Raw genomic sequence first — 23,746 nt, forward strand, 5'->3', positions numbered from 1 at the left:
GCGTTGGGAGTGGAGACTGACATTGAATAAAGAATTTTTTAAAAATGCTCACTTGATTGAAATTGTGGGGAAGATAAGGGAGTGTGCAGTGGGACCTGAGTGTCCTTACACACTAGTCACTGAAGGTAAGCATGCAGGTGCAGCCAGCGGTAAAAAAGGCAAATGGCATGTTAGCTTTCATTGTGAGAGGTTTCAAGTACAGGAGCGGGGATGTGTTGTTGCAATTATACAGGATTTTGGTGAGGCCACTCCTAGAATATTATGTGCAGTTTTGGTCTCTGAGGAAGAATGCTCTTGCTCTCGAGGGAGTGCAGCAAAGATTTACCAGGCTGATTCTGGGGATGGCGGGACTGATATATGAGGAGAGATTGACTAATTTAGGATTATTTTCGCTGGAGTTCAGACGAATAAGGGGGGAATCTCATTGAGATTCATAAAATTCTAGCAGGACTAGACAGGGTAGATGCAGGGAGGATATTTTCAATGGTGGGGGAGTCCAGAACCAGGGATCACAGTCTGAGGATTCAGGGTAAACCATTTAGAACAGAGGTGAGGAGACATTTCTTCACCCAAAGAGTGCTGAGCCTGTGGAATTCATTACCACAGGAAATAGTTGATGCCAAAACATTGAATGTGTTCAAGAGACAACTGGATATAGCTCTTGGGGTAAATGGGATCAAAGGTCATGGGGAAAAAGCAGGATTGGGCGATTGAGTTGGATGATCACCCATGATCTTAATGAATGGCGGAGCAGGCTCAAAGGGCCAAATAGCCTCCCCCTGCTCCAATGTTTTGTGTTTCTATGTCAATGATAATTCAGTTGTTATTAATTAGTAAGTAATTAAACAAGAGGGTTTGTTTCTTCTCCTGCATTTGGAAAATTAAGCAGAATATGGAAGGCCACAGATGATTTAGTGCATACAAAATTAAGAGTTTATAGTAGATATAACTATTACACAGATCAGAGTTTTTCAGTATGAAGAAGTTGCTAAGGAAAAGATGCCTACAGCAGAAATGAGTTGGCTGAGAGGAATATACTAAAAATAACCATCATTCGAAGAATGACGATTGATATAGAATGGACAAGAAGCATCACTTCTTTGGAGAGTGTGAGAAAGATGACTATAATGGTTTGGGATGGTTTCAAGTATAGGCAGTAAGAAGTCTCACAACACCAGGTTAAAGTCCAACAGGTTTATTTGATAGTAAATGCCACAAGCTTTCAGAATGCTGATCCTTCGTCAGGTGAGTGGAGAGTTCTGAACAGAAACAGGGCATATAAAGGCACACACAGTTTACAGAATACTGGTTAGAATGTGAGTCTTAACAGCTAATCTGCTGTTCAAGTCTTAAAGGTGCAGACAATGTGAGTGGAGATAGCATTAAGCATAGGTTACATCACTTGTCTCCTGTCTGGAGGCAATACACATCTCTTTAACGTATGCTTAATGCTATCTCCACTCACATTGTCTGCACCTTTAAGACTTGACTAGCTGTAAAGACTTGCATTCTAATCAGTATTCTGTAAATTGTGTGTGCCTTTATATGCCCTGTTTCTGATCAGAACTCTCCACTCACCTGATGAAGGAACAGTGCTCTGAAAGCTTGTGGCGTTTGCTACCAAATAAACCTGTTGGACTTTAACCAGGTGTTGTGAGACTTCTTACTGTGTTTACCCCAGTCCAACGCCGGTATCTCAACTTCAAGTGTAGGAGCAGTGGGAAAACCTTCCAGGCCCCTGTACATGGAACTAGAGTAAGAAGTCTCACAACACCAGGTTAGAGTCCAACCAGTTTATTTGTTAGTAATCTCACAAGCTTTCGGAAATGGTGTTCCTTCGTCAGGCGTGTGGATGTTCCACATACCTTCCACACGCCTGACGAAGGAACACCATTTCCGAAAGCTTGCGAGATTACTATCAAATAAACTGGTTGGACTCTAACCTGGTGTTGTGAGACTTCTTACTGTGTTTACCCGGGTCCAACTCCGGCATCTTTACCTCATCGAACCAGAAGCACCAGATAAATAACATCAATGTCTTGTAAAAGAAAGGGATACAGTCAAATGAAGAGGCCCAGCTAGTTCAGAACTGGTAATAGTGGAGTGAATTAATCGTCACTGCTGAGCTGACAGACAGAAATTTAGTTACAGTAGTACTCCCTTTCTCTCTCTCTCTTTCAGATTCTCTAACTTAGATCTCATCAATTCCCCCTAAAGCACCAGCTCCCCTCACTGGTGAAGCATGCAGATTTCTGAACTCACTTTATTAAAGACTTTATTGAATGCTGCACCAAAGCATAAATAATACAACCACACTCTAAATGAAAGTCAAACCCAATGATACACCTAGCGAGCAGCTTTTATTTCACAAATCAGGCAAAAATGTAAAAGACATTGGGCAAAATCCATTCTGACAAACAATCTATTATTTCATGTTTTAAAATGAGATGAGTCTATTATTTTTTTCGAGTTGCACAAGCTCACTTCAATACTAAGCAAAACTGAAAGAATATTATGAGTTTCCAGATATCTATTTGTTCCTTGGTAAATTTAGAAGAAGCAATTCTGTGTGATCCATTATGTGACTCCCTTAATTAATAAGATCCTTACATTATTATCTATAAAGACAGTGATTAATTCCCTTTTCAGGCACAGCATTCCATTCTTTTTACCCCTGAAATATATTTCCCTCTTAATCTTCTTTCTCCCCATTGTGCCTTCAAGGCTCAGCTAATGTCACACAGAGCAGAGCCATTAGGACCATTTAACTGTCAGCTTTGGTTCAGTGGTTAGTGTTTGAATCGGAAGGCTGTAGGCTCAATTCCCATACTAAAGGTTACAAAATCACAGAATGTTTACAGTGGAGGAGGAGGCCATTTGGCCCATCATGTCTGCACTGACTCCCCAAATGAGCATTATTACCTGGTGCCATTTCCCTGCCTTTACTCCTGTACCATCTGCACATTGTTTCTTTTCAAATAATCATCAAATGCCTCAGTTGAACCTACCTCCAAGCAAAGCATACCAGACTCAAACTATTCACTGTTTGAAAGCGTTTTTTTCTCACATCACATTTGCAAATCGCCTTAAATTTGTGCCCTCTTGTTCATGCTCCTTTTACGAGCAGGCAATGTTTCTCCATATCTATTCTGTCCAGCTCCCTCATGATTTTGAACATCTCAATCAAATCTCTTCTTGGTTTTCTTCTTTCCAAGGAGAACAGTCCCAACCTCTTCAATCCATCCTCATAACTGAAGTTTCTCAACCCTGGAACCATTCTTGTAAACCTCTGCTGCACTCTCCCCAATGCTGTTTACATCTTTCCTATAGTATGGCACCCACATGAGAATGTGAGATGTAAGATCATAATCTAAGCTGGCACTTCAGTGCAGTCATAAGAGAGTGCTGGACTACCAGACATGCTGTCTCTCAGGTATGCTGACTGATATTGCCTATTCAGTGGTAAATAAGAAGATCCTTCGGAATTCTATCAATAAAAGAAGGGAAGGTGATTCTGCCCAGGACAACACTGGAAATGGATAGGGCAATTTAACTCATTGTTGCACACTACACTTCAGGAATGGTTCTGATGAAGGGTCATCTTGATTTGAATTAACTTTGTTTCTCTCCCCAGCGATGCTGTCTGACCTACTGAGTTTTTCCAGCATTTTCTGTTTGTATTTTCAAAAAAATTCACTGGATGCAAAATGCTTTGTGACACTCCAGTTTCAACCACTTACCTGTGCAGAGTTAAGCAGCCTACAATAAGTGACAGTCAGAACAGTATAATTGGCGTCAATGCCCTAGTTTGGGAAAAGGGAGATTAGCCAGCATTCCAGATCTAATGTATTATCCGTTGCAGAGTGGTTGTGCGAGGATAGTGGGTCAGCTGCAACTTTGTGAATTACTGTGATCGAGCAGCCGGTTGGGTTGATAGCTGCCAGCAACCAAAGAATTCCACTGTCTGCAAAAAATATCACTTTCAGGAGAAACTGGCCTCTGGAACCAAGGGACAGTTTGAATGTTGCAGTCGAAGAAAAGCATTTTTTTTTTAAATTAAATGACTTAAAATATGACTTTGGCACTTTACTGATCCTCATGATGAAATAGCAAAATCTGCAGACCAAAAGCCTCTCATCATTCTGCAGGGAGAGTAATGAGCTGGACCTGTGTGCTAGAACAGCAAGTGGCTCAAGAATGTTTAAATCATTCTCAGCCAGGCAGAATAATGACTAAACATGTCCAACATCCAATCTAATTTTCACCTCTTGGTGTCAGTGAATCATGTCACTACTGCTTCCTTTATTTTTAAATCAGGTTGTCTCCTTCACTAACCTTCCTGTCTCTCTTGCCAAGCACCTCTATCTCTTTCTATTACCTTCAATTCTACATCTGGCAGTTCTCTTGCTCTGTTCTTCCACCATATTTCTTTTCTCTATTTTTATTTATTTCTTCTGATTTACATTCTCTTAATGCTTCTTCTGTACTTACTATCTTTCCCAGTTCACTTTGTGCTCAAATTCCTTCTTATGTTTGATTACTCCATTTTACCTCTCGCTCAGATTCCTCCTTCACTGAAACTCCTCCTTCATTTCTTGTTCAACTTTTTCATTCAATCTTCACTCATGCTTTTTCATCACTTCCTGCTTACCCACACTCATCACTTCTCATTAAGCTTCTACTCTATTTTACACTTGTTTTTTGCTTCTCACTTACGCCCCTGCGTAATTTTTCACTCATTTCCATTCAAGTCTCATTCACTCTCCTCCTTTAACATTCACAGTTTCTCATTCTTCAATTCTTACCAAATCGTCTCCTTCACGTCTCACTCACTCTGCTCCTTCGCTGCTCTCGTGCTCTTCTTTTCTTCACTTCTCACTCTTGTCCATCGTGTCTCAACTTATGATCCCCACACAGACAGATAACCTTTGAAGAGATTCAAATTCCCAGTGACCGACTGAAAGGATCACATGAAAAAAACCTCACACTGTTAGACTTTTCTGATAATAAACAAACTAAGAGCAACTTTGACCAAATATCCTTCAGTAACAACAAATACTCTGTAACCACTGACAAGTTAACCCTTATTAATGTTTGAGTGCAACCAATAACCCCATGCCAAATACATATGTATAATTTTTTTCTTTTGATGGGATGTGGGTGTCACTAACAAAGCCAGCATATGCTGTAAAAACAGAAAATGCTAGAAAGACTCAGCAGGTCTGGCAGCATCTTTGCAGAGAGAAACAGAGTTAATGGATGGAGTTTTCCCCTCCCGCCCGCCACAGGTATTGTAGCAGGCAGGAGACAGGCCATGCAAAGATATGTTGGCCTCGGGTGGGATTTCCTGCCTAATGTTTCCAGTCCGTACGACTTCTTCAGAACTGAAAATGGATAGAAATCTGACTGGGTTTAATATTGTTGATGAGAGGAGCCCAGCGCAGATTTGACAAAGATGTCACAAGACAAAGGGAGTGGTAATGATAGTGTTAAAGACAAAGGCAGGTGGTAATGGTGGAATATAGGTCAATTCACAGCACCTTCTGAAAGCAAAAAATGAGAACAAGTTATAAGTTGTGGGAGAGAGAGCAGAAAACAATATTAAAAATATTAAAATGGAGAGTTCATGGTCTGACATTATTGAATTCAATGTTAAGTCCAGAAGGCTGTAAAGTTTCCAATTAGATGGTGGAGTGCTATTCCTCCAGTTTGCATTGGGCTTCACTGAAACTTTGGAGCGGGTCAAGAACAGAAATGCGGGCATGAGACCAAGAGGGTGAATTGAAATGGCAAGTGACTGGAAGGTCAGGGTCATGCTTGTACGCTGAGTGAAGGGTTTTCACAACATGGTCATCTAATCTGCATTTAGACTCTCTAATATAGAGGAGATCACATTATGAACTGTTAAGACTAAGTTGAAAGAAGTTCAAGTGAATCACTGCTTCACCTGGAAGGAGTTTTGGGGTCTTGGACAGTGAGGAGAGAGAAGGTAAAGGGACAAGTGTTATACCACCTGCGATAGCATGGGAAGATGCCATGGGAAATGGATTAAGAGTTGGGAGTGATAAAGGAGTGAAACAGGGTATCATAAAAGAAATGGTCTCAATGGAATGCTGACAGTTTGGGTAAGGGTAAGATGTCTTTGATGATGGCATTAGTTGGCAGAAATGGCAGAGGACAATCCTCCTAATTTGTAAAGTGAGGACTAGGGTGACTCTCCCATGATTCTGGGAAGGAGATAAATTGGTGAGGGAAAAGGGGGGAAATGGGTCATACAAGTTGAGGGCCATGTCAACCACAGTGGGGTGGATTCCTCAGCTTTGGAAAAAGAAGACACGTCAGAAATACTGTTCTGGAAGATAGCACCACTGGAACAGACATGACAAAGGTAGTGAAATTGGGAGAATGGGGTGGAGCCCTTACAGGAAGTAGGGTGTGAAGAGCTGTTGTCAAGGTAGCTGGAGAGTCAGTGGGCTTGTAATGAATATTGGTGGTCAGTCTATCACCAGAAATGGAAACAAATGTCAAGAGAGGTCAAGGAAGGGAATTGTTGGAGATGAACCATGTGTAGATGTGAAATTGGAAACAAAATTGATCATTGTTTCTAATCCAGGTGAGAGCATGAAGCGACACAAATACATTCACTGATGCACTGGGAAGGAGAGTTGTGGGACCGGGTTTGAGAAGGACTGGAGCAAAGGAGGTTTCACATATCCCACAGAAAGGCAGGCATAACTGGGCACCACCTTTTATTTGGAGAGAGTAAGACAAGTTAAAGGAGGAATTGTTCAGAGCGATAACAAGTCCAGCCACTTGGGAAAGCAGGGTTGGAATGGAACTTCAGCCTTCATTCAAAGAAGTGAAGAGCCCTCAGGGTATCCTAGTTGGGATGGAGGTGTAGAGGGATTGGACATCTATAGTGAGAAGGAGGCGGTTAAGGCCCAGAGACTGTAGATTGTTAAAATGATGTAGGGCATCATAGGAATCACAAATATAGGTACAGCATTTGTTGCTCATCCCTAATTGCCCTTGAACTGAGTGCCTTGCTATGTCATTTCAAAGGATGGTTAAAAGTCAGCTACATTACTGTGGACCTGGAGTCAGCTGTATGCCAGCAATTATTTTCCCCTAAAGGACATTAGCTAAACAGATGGGTTTTTATGGCAATTGATGATAGTTTTATGGTTATTGTGACTAGCTTTCAATTCTAGACTTTTCTCATTGGATTTAAATTCCACCAGCTGCTGTGGTGGGATTTGAACCCTCAGCATTAGCATGAGCCTCTGGATGAATAGTCCAATGACATTACCAATATACCACCATCCTCCTCTATGAATAGAATTCTCTCTATAAAATTACAGTCTGCTTCTAATGGGCTGATGTCTCCTCATTTTGTCAAGTCGTATCGTTGGTAAACCACTGAAAGGTGCCTCCTCTCAGTCTTCAGTGAAGTCCCAAGCTGAATACCAGCAGTAAGGTACATATCGGCAAATTATTCCCCCTATCAGCGAAACCAGGACAAATCTGGATTCCTTAAATTTCTTTAACCAGAAACCATATTCCCTCCCTTATTAGAGTCATAGAGAATCATAGTTACAGATGTTTAAGCATGGAAACAGGCCCTTTGGCCCAACTTGTCCATCCTGCCCTGTTATTACCATTAAGTTAGTTTCAATTGCCTTTGTTTAGCCCATATCTGTATACCCATCTCATCCATGTAACACTCTAAATGCTTTTTAAAAGACAAAATTGTACTGAACTCTACTATTATCTCTGGCAGCTCATCCCAGACGTGCAGCACCCTCTGTGCGAAAAATTGCCCCCCCCCCCCGAACCCTCCCCCTCACCTTCAAAACTATGCCTGTTAGTTTTAGACTCCCCTACCTACGGGAGAAGATGTTGGCTATCTCCTTATCTATGTCCCTAATCATTTTGTAAACCTTTATAAGATTACTCCAAGCCTCATGTGCTCCAGGGTATCAGTCCCAGTCTATCCAGTCTCTCCTTATAATTCAAACCATCAAGTCCTGGTAGCATCCTAGTAAATCTTTTCTGCACTGTTCCTAGTTTAATAATATCCTTTCTTTAATATATATTATATATATTATCAGATCAGAACTGTACACAGTCTTCCAAGTGTGGCCTTACAACTGTCTTGTACAACTTCAACAAGATGTCTTAATTTCTGAATTCAGTTTTCTGACCAATGAAACCAAGCATGCCAAATGCCTACTTTATCTCTCTGTCCACCTGTGACTCCACTTTCAAGGAGCTATGAACCTGTACTCCTACATCTCATTCTGCCTGGACGCACACTGAATGGAATCATTCTTGCCCTGACCATACACTAACTGCAGTCCTCTATCTCTCTTGAGGCTGCTCTCTCTCTCTCTCAGCCGTTTGAGATGGAAAGGCAGCTCTGTTGCTCTTGCCTTTATTTTAGATGTGAGAGGTTTGCATTTGCCTCAGCAAGTCCCAACCTGTCCCCATGGTAACCAAATCATCTGTTCTATTGTTGGGCAGAGTTATAAAATATGAAATGTAAATATAAATGAATTAAATATATTTAATAAAATATAACATATAAAATACTCCACCCTCTGCCCTGGGTATTTAGTTGAACAATAAACTACAGAAACAATTTATACTTTAATAATTTTACAAGCATCACATTTGTACCTACATGCTCTTCTTCACTTTTCAGTCCCCTTATTCCATCATAATCTTCTTTCACATAATATTCATTCTCTTTCACTTCTCACCAACTTTCCTTCACTGGTCACTCATTCTTCCAATTTTACTTCTGAATTACACTCCTCAATCACTATCTGTTCATGCTTCCCCTTTCCTTCTCATTGATTTTCATCTCTCAATTCTCAATCATCCATCTTTTCACTTTTCACTCGCTCTCCTTCCTACGCATTCTCAGTTTTTCTTCCTTTATTTTCAATTTGTGTCACCCTTCATTCCCATTCATTCCTCATATACATTTCTCACTCTCCTTTTTAATTCCCACCTGCACTTCACAGTCAGTCCCACTCCTCACATTTTCATCACTCTCCAAAATTACTTCTTAATTTGCTCCTTCACTTCTCACTTATCCTCTACCTTTACATCTCACACACCTTCTTCAAAGTTCACCCATTCTGCTCTTAAATTCTCACTCAATAGCTTTCACTGCTTACTCACTCACTTTCATTTCCCACTCACTCGCTTTCACTTGTTACTCAATAGCTTTCACTTCTCACTCAATAGCTTTCACTTCTCACTGGCTTTCACTTCTCACTCGCTGGCTTTCACTTCTCACTCAATAGCTTTCACTTCTCACTGGCTCTCACTTCTCACTCACTGGCTTTCACTTCTCACTCAATAGCTTTCAATTCTCACTCACTGGCTTTCACTTCTCACTCAATAGCTTTCACTTCTCACTGGCTTTCACTGCTCACTCACTCACTTTCATTTCCCACTCACTTGCTTTCACTTCTCACTTACTCGCTTTCAATTTTCACTCACTGGCTTTTACTTCTCACTGACTTTCACTTCTAACTCAATGGCTTTCACCTTTCACTGGCTTTCACTTCTCACTCACTCTGCTTCTTCACTTCTCACTCATTCGCTTTCACTTCTCACTCACTCTGCTTCTTCATTTCTCACTCACTCACTTTCACTTCTCACTCACTCTGTACAAAGAACAAAGAACAATACAGCACAGGAACAGGCCCTTCAGCCCTCCAAGCCTGTACCGATCATGTGTTCTTAACTTGACCATCCATTTTTATCCCTCTATTCCCAGTCTGTTCATGTGGCTATCTAGATAAGTCTTAAAATGATCCAACCACCTTGCTTGGTAGTGCATTTCAGGCCCCCACCATCCTCTGTGTAAAAAACATACCCCGCATATATGTATTGAGGTTGTGCGGTTGTCTGAAGGCAAGAAGTCGGGGTGTGGGGATGGCCCTGGTGGTCCACTTCTCCAGCTTCCACCCTAAACACGTTAAAGAAGCCATCCCCTATAGACAAGCCCTTTGTATACACAGGATTTGCTCAGATGAGGAGGATCGTGACAGACACCTCCAGACGCTGAATGATGCCCTCATAAGAACAGGATATGGTGCTCGACTCATCAATCCACAGATCCGATGCGCTGCAGCGAAAAACTGCACCGACCTCCTCAGACCTCAGAAGACAAACATGGGACACGGTGGACAGAGTACCCTTCGTCATCCAGTACTTCCCCAGAGCGGAGAAGCTATGACATCTTCTCCAGAGTCTTCAACATATCATTGATGAAGACGAACATCTCGCCAGGGCCATCTCCACACCCCAACTTCTTGCCTTCAGACAACCGCACAACCTCAAACAGACCATTGTTCACAGCAAACTACCCAGCCTTCAGGAGAACAGTGACCACAATACCACACAACCCTGCCATAGCAACCTCTGGAAGACATGCCGGATCATCGACATGGATGACATCATCACATGTGAGAATACTATCTACCAGGTACACGGTAAATACTCTTGCAACTCAGCCAACGTTGTCTACCTAATACGTTGCAAGAAAGGATGTCCCGAAGCATGGTACATTGGGGAGACCATGCAGACACTACGACAACAGATGAATGAACATCGCTCGACAATCACCAGGCAAGACTGTTCCCTTCCTGTTGGTGAACACTTCAGTGGTCACGGGCATTCAGCCTCTGACCTTCGGGTGAGCATTCTCCAAGGCGGCCTTCACGACACACGACAGCGCAGAATCGCTGAGCAGAGACCGATAGCCAAGTTCCGCACACATGAGGACGGTCTCAACAGGGATCTTGGGTTCATGTTGCACTATCTGACTTGCCTGGGTTTACAAAACCTCACTTACTGTACTGTCTGAAGACAATACGCATCTCTTTAACCTGTGCTCAGTGCTCCTTCCACACACATTGTTGGCCACTTTAAGACTTGAATAGCGGGTTAGGTGTAAAGATTTTCATTCTAATCAGTAATCTGTAAACTGTCTGAGCTTTACATGGTCTGTCTGAGGCTAGAACTCTCCATCCACCTGATGAAGAGGTAAACCTTGAAAGCTTGTGAGTTTACTATCCAATAAATCGGTTGGACTTAAACCTGGTGTTGTCAGACTTCTTACTGTGTTTACCCCAGTCCAACGCTGGCATCTCCACATCGTGACTACTATCGACCCCTCAGTTGTGCCCAGGGGATCCTGTTAAGGAGGAAAGCATCCATCTGCCACCAGCCTGCACAGAAAAACATGCTGGTATGGCCACCTGGAGTGATTCTCACACGTTGCTAGTTGAATGTTAGCAGTGCCAGGAAGAGGCCCTCAAGTTGGTATTAAGGGCCCATTTAATGGCCTTAAGTGATACACTGACAAACAGGCACCCAAAGCCAACTTACAACTGGTATAATTGCACTGGGATAAAGGCGGGCAGGTAGGTGGTATAGGCTGTACACCTGATTTTTCAACTTCACATCCCCACCTTCTATTCTGCCTGCCAGAAACATTAAATCCAGCGTGGTAGCATCAGCCTTCTCAATATTTAATTTGAAGAAACTCCTGCTCATCCAGTATTGGATGATTTATAAGCAGGAAGCAAGAGGTAGAGCTGGGTGTAGTCATTGGATATGTGAAAGCTAATGCTGTGCCTTCGATGAGGCTGTTCGTGAGAGTCAATATGAGATTAGATGGATAAGAAGAGAACCAGGTGACAGCAGCACCAGCCAGCTGGGGAACAGTGGATAGTATTGGAGGATGGTGTGATCAGCTGTGTCAAAGGCTGTAGGCCATATGCAGGAGTTATAGAGTCATAGAGGTTTACAGCATGGAAACAGGCCCTACGGCCCAACTTGTTCATGCCGCTGTTTTTTTAAAAACCCTAAGCTACCATTTGCCCACATTTGGCCTATATCTCTCTATACCCATCGTACCCATGTAACTATCTAAATGCTTTGTAAAAGATAAAATTGTACCCGCCTCTACTAATACATTTGGCAGCTTGTTCCAGACTCTCACCACCCTCTGTGTGAAAAAATTGCCCCTCCGGACACTTTTGAATCTCTCCCCTCTCACCTTAAACCTATGCCCTTAGTTTTAGACTCCTCTACCTTTGAGAAAAGACATTGACTATCTACCTTGTCTATGCCCCTCATTATTTCATTATTTCATAGACCTCTACAAGGTCACCCCTCAGCCTCCTACACTCCAGAGAGAAAAGTCCCAGTGTATTCAGCCTCTCCCTATAATTCAATCTGTCAAGTCCCAGAAGCATCCGAGTAAATCTTTCTAGTTTAATAATATCCTTTCTATATTAGGGTGACCAGAATTTGCCTTACCACACAGTGACCTAGACAGTATCCAAGTTTGGACTGACAAATAGTAAGTAACATTTGTGCCACACAAGTGCCAGGCAATGACCATCTCCAATATGAGAGAATCTTGCTGCTTGACATTAGATGGCATTACCATCATTGAATCCAGCACTAACAACATCCTGATGTTACCACTGACCATACAAATAGTGTGGCTACAATAGCAAGTCAAGGGCTCAGAATCCTGTGGTGAGTAACTTACCTCCTGACTCCCTAAATCCTGTCCACCATCTACAAGGCACAAGCCAGGAGTGTGATGGAATACTCTCCATTTGCCTGAATGGGTACTCCTCCAACAACACTCAAGAAGCTTGACACCATCCACGATAGAGCGGTCCACTTGTTTGGTACCTCATTCACAATATCCAGTCCTTCCATCATCAGTGCACAGTGGCAGTCTTGTGTACCATCCACAAGATGCACTGCAGAAACTCACCAAGTTTCCTCAGATAGCACCTTCCAAACTCACAAGTATTAGAATCTAGGAGGACAAAAGCAGCAGACACTTGGGAACACCAACACCTGGAAGTTCCATTCCAAGCCACTCACATCCTGACTTGGAAACATACTGTCCCATTCCTTCACTGTCACCTGGAACTCCCTCCCTAAAAGTACTGTGGGTGTACCTACACTGTTACTCACCACCATCTTCACAAGGGCAATTAGGGATGGGCATTTAATGCTGGCTTAGCCAGCAAAGGCTACATCACATGAATAAATTTTAAGAAAGAAAGGTGTACAAGGAAGAGGAGGAATAGCTAACCCTTTTCACAGTCACATAGAAACTCATGTGTGATTTTAATCTAAGTGTTTTTAGTACTGTGACAGGGACCTGATTGGAAGGTTTCAAATATGGAATTCCTGGGAAGATGGGAATGGATTTAGAAAGCTCCCCTGATTTTCATCAACAGAACAATTATAGTGGGATCTTTCTCACTCACCTGAGAGGTCAGTCAGGGCTTCAGTTTAACTCACAGCCAAGAGGCAACATCTCTGACAGGGTAGCAGTCCCTCAGTACTGCACTGGCTTGTCAGCTTAGATTTTGTGTTCAAGCCTCCAAAGTGGGGATTGCATCTATAGCCTGATTCAGAAACAAGAGTGATAGAGGCTGAACCACAGCTAATCCCTTCAAAGCAGCACTCCGTGGTACGAAAGTGAGAGCACTGTATGTTCCTTCAGTGAGATTCACCATCCATTGCCGGCAGCACTGCTTTCTCCCCGCTGACTCAGACCCCAGAGCAGCGCAGCTCCCAACTGGAAGGGTTGGAAGTAATGAGGTATGGAAGGTGGTAGCAAAAGGTGAGTATTTACAAGTAAGGGAACCTCCTGTTTCATTCTCAATGAAAGATCAGCTGCCAGTCAATCATTGAATAATTTCAATAATTGTCCTTCTGGCCATTTAACATTGAGAAACAGGCTTAGTTCCGGCTGAAATCTAGGAGAGGGAAAGGCGATAGCTCTATGATACACTTATCAAAAACATGAAGCAGATTAATACTAATTTCATTCCCCACCCTCCCCCCTCCCCCCATTAGTGAAACCAAATTAATATCAAAACCCAGTTTGCAAGTACACAGGATGATGTATAGATGCACAACTTTGGACATGAATCGATTGTCAGCTTTTACAGAGTGTGTGCTATAATCTATAAACCACATAATTCAGGTGGCTTCTACCACAGATTATTCACACTTGCTTCATCAAATTGGAAAAACTGAATATATTAAACCAGTAATCATGATGGACTCCAAACTACAGCTTTAGCCATTCTGCTTTACACCACTGTCAGGTTCCCAAGAGTCATATTAGATTTGAAACATTAACTCTGCTTCTCTCCCCACAGATGCTGCCAGACCTGCTGGGTGTTTCCAGCACTGTCATTTTTTTTAATGATGTGGTAATGTCAGTGTTGGACTGGGGTAAACACAGTAAGAATTCTCACAACACCAGGTTAAAGTCCAACAGGTTTATTTGGTAGCAAAAGGCACTAGCTTTTGGAGCACTGCTCCTTAGTCAGCTAAGTGGGACTCACCTGATGAAGAAACAGCGTCTGAAAGCTAGTGGCTTTTGCTACCAAATAAACCTGTTGGACTTTAACCTGGTGTTATGAGACTTCTTACTGCTTTTTTTTAATGTCATATTCCTTCACTCTCTTCAAATTGATCACAAACAGCATCGCCTGATTTACTTTTCCTCATTATCACTGATTCGTGACGCTATTCACAAAGGTTGTCAAAAATATTCAACAGGAGGAAAACCTTTTTGTACTATTAAAAAAGAAGTTACATTTTCTTTTAATGTGCGGATTGTCAATGTGACATTGCAGCTAACTTAAATGAATCCCTGTGATTATATATGATCAACATGCTTCTCAGGGTGTAACTTAGGGTAGATAGGTGTTTGATAGACAAGGGAATTAAGGGTTATGGGGAGAAAGTGGGCAAGTGGAACTGATCCACTTCAGATCAGCCATGATCTTATTGAATGGCAGGGCAGGCTCGAAGGGCTAGATGGCCTACTCCTGCTCCTATTTCTTATGTTCTTTTGCTTTGAGTCCGAATAAGTCCAATCTCCTTTACTCAGCATCCCTTTTTTCTCCCAAAGGGTGAAGGTCAAATCATAATTCCAAATGAGTCAGTTGTTGGAGTATCGTTTCCCTCCAAACGTGGGACTGGAGGTGAAAGGGTTAAGCTCAGACTAATGCTAACTAGCGCCCCGCCTGAGCAGCAACTGGTTCATCCCTTGTATTCCTTAAGCATTTCATTAAAAGGAGATTCCTGCTTCTTTCATTCCTTGAATGGCCACCAGGGGATGAAATGAAAGGATTGAAGATCTCGCAGCGAACGGAGCTCCTGTCAGAGCTCGACTGGACTCAATCCCCCTCTCCACTGCACATGATACTGGGGCTGCAGTGTGCAAGCTGCCTTCAGGAGAGGAACTGTGCTCTGCTGCTTTATCTGATCCACAGCTAAGGGGGATTATTTCAGCAAGACCACCAGCCACTGGGAGGGAAAAGAAGAATAAAGCGTTGGATTGTCTCTCTCAACTGGAACAGAGAGGTAAATTACATTATAAGCTGTTACAGAGGGATTAATGAAAAGGATGAAAAAGGTTTCTGCAGTTTTCGTTGTGTCTCACGTTTGAATAACAGAGATTAAGTGTAAGACTTGCAGCTGCAGAAACTGTTAGAAACCAGGTTATTTGCTGCAGGTTTTGTTTTAAATCTGAACAATGAGGAGAAAGCTTTAATGTTGTCACGGAGGAAAGATTACTAGACATCCTCCTGTAACTCGAGCTAACAAACTGATGTCTTTCTGTGACATAATCTGTAGAAACCTGTGATTATTGTACCTGACAACTCAAAATCAGCAGCATTCAGTCAAGATTCCACGCTCAGCATTGACTTCAAGTTAAGGCTGTTAGAGCAACAAGACTTGACAAACTGTGTTTTGGTATGCCTGTTTGAGTTGCTACACAACACTGGCAAGTAGCTTGTCTGTTCGTTGGGGAAAGCATCCCCGGGCTTTGAATAAATGAAATGTTTATTACACTTTGCACCATTCATTCTGACCATTGCAACACTTCCAGCCTGTTACTTTCTCGCAGTCATCCTACTCTGAAAATGCGGGCAACTAGATCAGTGCCCTGTCTTTTTTCCGGGCTGCTCTGTTAGGTGAGGCAAGTTAGCATTGCAAACTCTAGTTCTGGCAAGGCTTTATGTTGCAAACTGAATATTGTCGCATGTCATTCCACTAGTTAGCTGTCCGTTCTGACAAATTCCGTTTAGTATGCATGCAAGTGTCAGAGAGAAAGATATATGACTTTTAGATTGAGGCTGTATGTGGCAATGAAACAAGCTGTTAGTAATGTGATTGCAATGTGCTGTCTTGGGTGCAGACAGCATTTAGAAATTCTTCACCAACAAGATAATAAAGAAATTCATGAAAAATTATTTTTTTTCATTCCTAACACTACACCATTGCAAATAAAAAAACATAAATATGACCTAAAGGATGCAGGAACATGCACCATTGATAAGTGAGCCTCAATCCAGCTTTCTAATTGATAACTGTCAGCAACAGAAACAGATTTTTATTTTCCTTTTTTCTAATTAGTTGTTGAGCTCTGCATTCTTTAATCCATTCTCCCTAAATGTAGTCAGTTGTCCTTTTAGATTGTGGTGTACAGTCCACCCTCTCACCTGCATGGTGTATACAAACCCTCGACCTGAAATTTGGGTTAGCTGGCATTGATTGAATTTTTAAAATCTTTGTTGTTTTAACACTGAACAAGGAAAGATGATGCTGCAGGGAATAAAACTTAAAGACAAAGGGACATATTCAGACTGGGCAAGGGGTTTCCTCCGATCCAGTTGGAATGTACCTGCAGGTAACCTGGCTGACGTTCACATCTCCAGAAAAATAAATCTGTTTCTTAATCTCTTTTCAATTAAAACATGTAGCTGAGTAAGATAGTTATTTGTAAATTTGTTTCCTGGTTTCATAAACATGAAGCAAGACGGTTTTATTTTAATAGTTCTTTTAAAAGAACACGGTATCCAGTGATTAATTTTGCTGTTTTTTTTCATGTTCTATCATGAGTTTCAACACTTAATGTAGTGAATGTAATGCAGTGAATGCTGCTGTACCATGATCCTCTGATTGGTCAAGGTACTTCTTTATTGGTTGGAAAGGGTCTTCTCAGTTTCAGGCTGAAAGTTGCTGAAACTGCAGCGAAGAAAAGAGACCTCAGCCCCTCAATGAGGAGACCTCAGCCCCTCAATGAGGAGACCTCAGCCCCTCAATGCAGAGACCTCAGCCCCTCAGTGAAGAGACCTCAGCCCCTCAGTGAAGAGACCTCAGCCCCTCAGTGAGGAGACCTCAGCCTCTCAGTGAGGAGACCTCAGCCCCTCAGTGAAGAGATCTCAGCCCCTCAGTGAAGAGACCTCAGCCCCTCAGTGAAGAGACCTCAGCCCCTCAGTGAACAGACCTCAGCCTCTCAGTGAACAGACCTCAGCCCCTCAGTGAGGAGACCTCAGCCCCTCAGTGAAGAGACCTCAGCCCCTCAGTGAGGAGACCTCAGCCCCTCAGTGAAGAGACCTCAGCCCCTCAGTGAACAGACCTCAGCCTCTCAGTGAACAGACCTCAGCCCCTCAGTGAAGAGACCTCAGCCTCTCAGTGAAGAGACCTCAGCCTCTCAGTGAAGAGACCTCAGCCCCTCAGTGAGGAGACCTCAGCCCCTCAGTGAAGAGACCTCAGCCTCTCAGTGAAGAGACCTCAGCCCCTCAGTGAGGAGACCTCAGCCCCTCAGTGAAGAGACCTCAGCCCCTCAGTGAAGAGACCTCAGCCCCTCAGTGAAGAGACCTCAGCCTCTCATTGAGGAGACCTCAGCCCCTCAGTGAAGAGACCTCAGCCCCTCAGTGAGGAGACCTCAGCCCCTCAGTGAGGAGACCTCAGCCTCTCAGTGAGGAGACCTCAGCCCCTCAGTGAAGAGACCTCAGCCCCTCAGTGAGGAGACCTCAGCCCCTCAGTGAAGAGACCTCAGCCCCTCAGTGAGGAGACCTCAGCCCCTCAGTGAAGAGATCTCAGCCCCTCAGTGAAGAGACCTCAGCCCCTCAGTGAAGAGACCTCAGCCCCTCAGTGAACAGACCTCAGCCTCTCAGTGAACAGACCTCAGCCCCTCAGTGAGGAGACCTCAGCCCCTCAGTGAAGAGACCTCAGCCCCTCAGTGAGGAGACCTCAGCCCCTCAGTGAAGAGACCTCAGCCCCTCAGTGAACAGACCTCAGCCCCTCAGTGAAGAGACCTCAGCCCCTCAGTGAAGAGACCTCAGCCTCTCAGTGAAGAGACCTCAGCCTCTCAGTGAAGAGACCTCAGCCCCTCAGTGAGGAGACCTCAGCCCCTCAGTGAAGAGACCTCAGCCTCTCAGTGAAGAGACCTCAGCCTCTCAGTGAGGAGACCTCAGCCTCTCAGTGAAGAGACCTCAGCCCCTCAGTGAAGAGACCTCAGCCCCTCAGTGAAGAGACCTCAGCCTCTCAGTGAGGAGACCTCAGCCCCTCAGTGAAGAGACCTCAGCCCCTCAGTGAGGAGACCTCAGCCCCTCAGTGAGGAGACCTCAGCCTCTCAGTGAGGAGACCTCAGCCCCTCAGTGAAGAGACCTCAGCCCCTCAGTGAGGAGACCTCAGCCCCTCAGTGAAGAGACCTCAGCCCCTCAGTGAGGAGACCTCAGCCCCTCAGTGAAGAGACCTCAGCCCCTCAGTGAGGAGACCTCAGCCCCTCAGTGAAGAAACCTCAGCCTCTCAGTGAAGAGACCTCAGCCTCTCAGTGAAGAGACCTCAGCCCCTCAGTGAAGAGACCTCAGCCCCTCAGTGAGGAGACCTCAGCCCCTCAGTGAGGAGACCTCAGCCCCTCAGTGAAGAGACCTCAGCCCCTCAGTGAAGAGACCTCAGCCCCTCAGTGAAGAGACCTCAGCCCCTCAGTGAAGAGGCCTCAGCCTCTCAGTGAGGAGACCTCAGCCTCTCAGTGAGGAGACCTTAGCCCCTCAGTGAAGAGACCTCAGCCCCTCAGTGAAGAGACCTCAGCCCCTCAGTGAAGAGACCTCAGCCCCTCGGTGAAGAGACCTCAGCCTCTCAGTGAAGAGACCTCAGCCTCTCAGTGAGGAGACCTCAGCCTCTCAGTGAAGAGACCTCAGCCCCTCAGTGAGGAGACCTCAGCCCCTCAGTGAAGAAACCTCAGCCTCTCAGTGAAGAGACCTCAGTTCCTCAGTGAAGAGACCTCAGCCCCTCAGTGAAGAGACCTCAGCCCCTCAGTGAAGAGACCTCAGCCTCTCAGTGAGGAGACCTCAGCCCCTCAGTGAGGAGACCTCAGCCCCTCAGTGAAGAGACCTCAGCCCCTCAGTGAGGAGACCTCAGCCCCTCAGTGAAGAGACCTCAGCCCCTCAGTGAGGAGACCTCAGCCCCTCAGTGAAGAAACCTCAGCCCCTCAGTGAAGAGACCTCAGTTCCTCAGTGAAGAGACCTCAGCCCCTCAGTGAAGAGACCTCAGCCCCTCAGTGAAGAGATCTCAGCCCCTCGGTGAATAGGTAGCATTTCAGCTGCTTAGTGAAGAGATGGTACCTTGGCTCCTCAGTGAAGAAACAGTGGATCTCAGTTCCTCAGTAAATTATAATTTCCAGTTTCTTAGCAAATAAACAGTATCTCATCCCCTTAATGAAGAGACAGTATCTCAGTTCCCAAGTGAAGAGATGGGAGCTCAACTCTTTAGTGAAGAGATTGCACTTGAACTCCTCAGTGAATAGATACTACCTCAACTTTTCATGGCAGTGACGGTATTTCAATGAAGAAACAGTATCATGACTCTTCAGTGACAAGATGGTACTTCAGTTCTTCAGTGAATTAATGGGGCCTTAACTCCTCGGTGATGTGACAATACTTCAGTTCCTCAGTGAGGAACTGATACCTTGGCTTCTCAGTGAAGTGACAATACTTCACCTTTACAGTAAACAGATAATGCCTTAGCTCCTAGGTGATGTGATAATATCTTGAGTCCTCTTCCAGCTGCACTGCCAATTTGGACTCGCATCAGAGAGGTTTGGTTCAAGACCTCACAGGCACTCTTGCTTCCCACTAGAGGGAACGTTGGCCATGTCCTCTTGTGTTATTTTGAAGAGGATAGGAAGATGAGAAATAAAATTGCAAGACTAGTATATTTTGGGAAGGGAACGTTGTGAATGGAAGTCAATCTCTCTGTTGTGCAATGTATTTTAAGGTAAGTCAGAAGAATTAGAATTGGTGATATATTATTTTGAGAGCGGGCAGGCTGAACTCTACCATCTGCTCAGCCACAAAAAGCACAGACAGGAGTGGGAGCACAGAAACAAAAGGAATAAATAAAAGGAGGAAATATAAAATATTCTACTCTTGGGTGGTAGAATGGAACCCTTTTTCAGATTAAGTTTCGCTCAGCCCAGTAACTATCTGAAAGATAGGTACCAACACTGCCAGAATGAAAAGTAAAAATCTTGCTGCTTTTACTTTTCCCTTACTTTGTAAGTCAGCTTAAGCTTAAAAGGGAAAAAACAACAAATGTTCATATTATTATTGATGTTAATTCTTAGACCCAACTATAAAGGAGCAGGTGGGCAGTTACCTCTGGGGTTGATCTGAAAGTGACTGCGTGCTACTGTAAAAGTAATTGCCATTCCAAAGCTTTGCTTGTCTCCTATAGCGGATCTGAAATGAATGCTTTTAATCGTTCGTCTACTGACAAGTCTAGTGAGATGCAATCGCTTTGAACCAGCTGTCCTTTCAGCGCACACATTGTGAAACTGAAACAAACGATATTAAATAGTAATAATAGCTGCTTGGATGCCAGAAGTAGCTTTAGTACTATCATATTCATCTTGTAGCGTGAGATGAAGGCACGAAGGAGGGTCGTTGGAGACTTTAAGGCTGTTTGCTCTGCTTTACTTTGTCCCACTCTCTCATCTTTTCCACTCCCTTTTAACAATTTAATCTGCGCGTCATGAACATTGTAACTCATGAAAATAATTCATAGCCACCTTTAAAACACGGTTTCGTCTCCAGTCCATCCATCGCCACCCTCCCCCCCCCCGCCCACCAAGATCCACCACCCACCCGCCCCACGCCCGCCCATAATGGAATTAAGAACAAAATTGCAGAAGTGATGAGCACAATCCTGAGTTTGATCAAATTATTCAGCGCTGGTAACCAACTTCAGAAAGCCTGTCAGAGTTTGAATGTTTTATCATTTGAGACAGAGCTCTCCGCTAATTTGAGAACTGTCGCATTAAAATAGGATTCGAATTTTCACTCCGAATGGACATTGATTCCGCTAGAAGAGTGCTGCTGTTCTCCTTTCACTACCAGCATGTCTCTGCTTCACACATCAGCAATGATCCAGGTGTGAACATGCTCAAAATTGCATCCATGTGAAGACATGGTTTTTATATCTCAATTTTCCGCTGAAACTCACTTATCTACCGTCAAATTTAAAAACCTAGAAATGATTGAGTAATGTTGTAGAAAGACGTTTTTTTTTAAAAAAAGCTTTAAAAGTATTATTCAATATGTTTGAGACTGGAAACTTGGTGCAGTTTCATTAACAGCCTAACATGGGTTTACGCTAACAAGTCAACATCACCACCTGTAAGCAACCTGATTTTAAAATACTGAAAAGCACTTTAAATAACGATACAGAATATTTGCTAGTTACATTAGTGTACAGTGGACAGTTTCTCAGTAAATTTAGTCTGATAGTGGTATTGTTCTTAAGATAAATCGCTGAATTTTAAGAACTTCCTTCAAAGCAAGCCAAAAGGTGCAATTAGCAAAAATCCCGCCAGGGTGATGAATTTGATAGTAAGGGTGATCGGTTTTGTGAGCTCGGCCGGCTTCAAGGACGATTTTATTTTCTAAACCAGGGCTAAAGGTTGCAACATTTCAATTTGCAAAGAGTATCATTTCTGTTTAGAACTCCTCAATCTTTTTTTCACTTTGACTTTTATTTCACTATATCCACACTCACAGTAAACAGGTGACTATTATCAATGGCACAAAGAGGTTGATGAAATAGTTTTTGTCATCGGAAATTTGTCCTAGCTATTCTTGACCTCCCCTCCTAATTTAAATTGTTTCTGTCAGCACGAAAGGAACAGTTTGTGAACGCTGAAGACATACAACAAAAGGCAAGTTTGTCATAATGACGTGGTGATCTATTCATTTCTTTAAGTTGACTGTATAATTAGACCCCATCCTGCTGAATAAAAAGGTACGTGGAGTTGGCACAACAACCTTCAACACAGGACAGCACATTGACAGTTGAAAGAGGGGACTTCGCTGTTTCCTCTGGTTATATTTGATCAATAGAAGGTGGCTTTACTTCACGATTAAAGCCCTGGTTGTTATATGGGCGACGACTTTTCAGATGTCAGTGTGTCAGCTTCCTGGTTAAATGCACGGCTGAGGTCATACACTGTGTGTTTAGCCTCCAGGCAGTTGTGGCATCAGTGGAGTCAGATGATGTTAACCTCATCACTAACTACTTACAGAATCGATGATTCTGGGCACTGAGACAATCACATTCTGGCCTGTGAGCTGGCCATCAGTGCCATCATCATTAACATTAGAAAATAGAACAAAGAACAAAGAACAACACAGCACGGGAAACAGGCCCTTCGGCCCAACGAGCCCGCGCCACCGTCCCATTGTCTCAGTGACCTATTCATGATTTTAGTCTACGCCTAATGTGCGAGGATCAGGGAGGTCCAATATAGGGACAATTTGTTACCCAATCAATCAGCCTAAAAGCGCATCTTTGGGATGTGGGAGGAAACCGGAGCACCCAGAGGAAACCCACGCAACCACGGGGAGAACGCGCAAACTCCCACAGACACAGGCCCAAATCCATGTGTCCGCACAGCAACAAAATGGGGGAGGAAAAGGACCAAATGCTCCATCAAGGGTGGTCCACATCAGCCAAAGCACCTGACTAAACACTTCTTTATTTTCCTCACCCTGACAGCCGTGTACTCTCAGACAGGAATACCAGATTATCCCACTCATATCAAAGTCATCGACTCTCAAATTAATCCTGAACAAGTTCCTAACTCTGCTTGCATTTTGTGTTGACTAAAGAAGGATGTATGTTTAATATGAATACACCTAGTCAGTAAATGAACATACATTATATTGTGGATACTCAGAGTTTGATGTGAAACAAATTGGTGATGTGGTGTGTCTGAGGTGTGGTACAAACCATTCACATTGAGGTCCATGTGGCAATGGCCAAGGTGACTGAGACTTTTTTTTAGCCTTTGAAGTTTTCCCTCCTCTTGAGGGCGTTGACAATCACTGGTGTACATTTCAAAGACACAGGCATCAGCTCAGTGGCCATCACTATTCAAGATTTTCCTTTACCCTCAATTCAGAGTCACTGCAGATCAATGATAGCCCATCTGAAAGCATGAACATGGTGATTTATTTTCACATTAAAAATGTATTGTTAATATTTGTGGAAGAATCTCAAACCATGGGCCAGAAATATAAGAGAGCCACCAATAGATCCAGTAGGGTTTCAGGAGAGCTTCCATATCAAGATTTTGAATGTGATACTTGCTGACAAAGGGAGTGGTTTAATAGAATCATAGAATTCCTATAGTGCAGAACAAAGCCATTCAGCCCATCAAGCCTGCACTGACACCAACCTCACCCAAGCCCTATCCCTGAAACCCCGTGTATTTACCCTAGTAAACCCCTGACATTAAGCAGCAATTTACCATGGCCATTCAAACTAACCTGCACATCTTTGGACTGTGGGAGGAAACCAGAGTACCCAGAGGAAACCCATG

General features: G+C 43.6%; 1 protein-coding gene across 1 annotated transcript in view; it reads left to right on the forward strand.

Annotated features, from left to right (window-relative positions):
• Window positions 1-15,259: 15,259 nt before the first annotated feature.
• cdh22 (cadherin 22) overlaps window positions 15,260-23,746 on the forward strand; it is an 871,134-nt gene continuing 862,647 nt past the window's right edge. The window contains exon 1 of the mRNA XM_080205062.1: window positions 15,260-15,441. The gene's annotated coding sequence lies outside the window, so the exon portion shown is untranslated. The remainder of the gene's footprint in view (window positions 15,442-23,746) is intronic.

Source organism: Carcharhinus amblyrhynchos, chromosome 16, assembly GCF_965287045.1.
Source record: "Carcharhinus amblyrhynchos chromosome 16, sCarAmb.v2.hapA, whole genome shotgun sequence".
NCBI lineage: Eukaryota > Metazoa > Chordata > Chondrichthyes > Carcharhiniformes > Carcharhinidae > Carcharhinus > Carcharhinus amblyrhynchos.